The sequence below is a fragment of the Hyaena hyaena genome, unplaced genomic scaffold (assembly GCF_003009895.1).
Source record: "Hyaena hyaena isolate Hyena2069 unplaced genomic scaffold, ASM300989v1 scaffold_1098, whole genome shotgun sequence".
Lineage (NCBI taxonomy): Eukaryota > Metazoa > Chordata > Mammalia > Carnivora > Hyaenidae > Hyaena > Hyaena hyaena.
This window is the reverse complement of record NW_024081728.1, coordinates 527,431-529,208: the sequence shown is the minus strand read 5'-3', so window position 1 is coordinate 529,208 and position 1,778 is coordinate 527,431. Positions and strand designations below refer to the sequence as shown.

Below are 1,778 nucleotides of genomic sequence, written 5' to 3'. Positions count from 1 at the left end.
GAACGAATAATGTATAGAATTGTTGAATCATATTGTACACCTGAAACTAGTGTTAATTATACTTCAATAAAAAATGGTAAGAAAATACAGAAACAAAGGAAAAAGGAAACACCACATACCAAGACTAATGAGGTGTTGTAAAAGCAGTTCTGAGAGGGAAATTTATAGCATAAATTCATATTTTAAGAAAGGTAAAGCATCTTGTACTTGCTTTGGCAGCACATATACTAAAAGCAGAAAGATACAGAGTAGTTTAGCGTGGCCTCTGTGCAAGGATGACATACAAATTTGCAAACGTTCTCTATTTTTGCATTGTGTGGACATCTCTGACAGCACAGCATGTTTCTCTCTCCCTCTCTGTCCCTCTCCCCTCCCTCTCAAAATAAATGAAATTAAACAATTAAAAAAGAAAGGTAAAACATCTTAAAAATGTATCCTAACTTTACACTTCAGGAATTAGAAAATGGAGAGTAAACAGAGCCCACAGTTAGCAAAAGAAAGGACAACAGAGATCAGAGTGGAAATAAAATGAGAGACCAGTAAACAAAAATCCAGAAGTAACTTTTTAAAAAATGCATTCTTTTGTAAGTATGTAAACAAATAGGTAAGCTATTGGAGAAACTGACCAAGATACATCTATTAGGGTCCATATAAATCATCTATTTTTTTTTTTTACAGAATATTTATTCAGGTTGTAAAGTATATTTTCTCATGTGCCATTTTGGAAGTGCTTTATCATAAAGACTATTCTTTTGTTTGATGAAAAACAGAAGCCACAGTGTCAGTGATTATTCTGGACCTCCACGTTGGAGACATTCAATTTCTTCTTGAGACACAAGTTTCCTTCTGTATTTCTGAGATAACATTTATTATTTCTGCAGTGTCTGGTGAATCTGGATGCATCAGCAAATCTGGTGATTTGCTTACCTTAGAATGCTGTCAAATTGAAAAAGAGTGAGAGGGTAGTCCTACTGATACCAAAACTTCTGATACATTGGCTTTAGAATTGTCTCTTCTGGGGGCACCTGGGTGGTTCAGTCAGTTGAGCATCCAACTCTTGATATTAGCTCAGGTAGTGATCTTTCCTTTGTGAGATAGAGCCCAGTGTCAGGCTCTGTGCTGTGTGAAGCCTGCTTAGGATTCTCTCTCTTGAAAAAAATTTCTCTCTCAAAATAAACATTTAAAAAGAATGGTTTCTTCTGTCAGGGAACCTTAGCAGAGTATGTGGCTTGACTACCTGAATGACCTTGCTGGCAGATGCCATCTTGCTACCCTTCATGACCCCGAGATGGGGCAGCTTCAGGGGTACTTGCTAGGCAGAGAGATAATAATAACTTATTTTTGGAAAAAATGAACAAAATTGAATAACTTTTAGCTGCATTAACTCAGGAAAGAATGAACACTCAATAAAAATAAAATCAGAAATGAAAAGCCAGACATTACAACTTACACAACAGAAATAGATAGGGTCCTGAGAGATTATGGATCATACACCACTAAACTGCATAAAGTAGAAGAAACAATTTAAATATTTAAATCAACTACCATCACATTAATAGAATGAAAGATAAAAATCATACAATCATCTCAATAGATGCACAGCATTTGACAAAATACCAGATTTTTTCATGTTAAACATCTACAAACAACTGGAAATAAAAGGATATCTCAACATACTTAAAACCATTTTTAATAATCTCACATCCTAACACATGCAACAGTGAATAATTCGAAGGTTTTCCTTTAAGATCAGAATGAGGCACAGTTGCCTACTATCA

At 34.9% G+C, this 1,778-nt stretch overlaps 1 non-coding gene and 1 pseudogene across 1 annotated transcript; one reads left to right on the top strand and one right to left on the bottom strand.

Annotated features, from left to right (window-relative positions):
• The first annotated feature begins 203 nt into the window (after positions 1-203).
• LOC120224038 lies at positions 204-309 on the top strand. Its single transcript, XR_005526452.1, has one exon. It is a non-coding gene; the product is annotated as a U6 spliceosomal RNA (small nuclear RNA).
• Positions 310-788: 479 nt separating this feature from the next.
• LOC120224034 lies at positions 789-1,279 on the bottom strand (annotated as a pseudogene).
• Between the last annotated feature and the right edge of the window lie 499 nt (positions 1,280-1,778).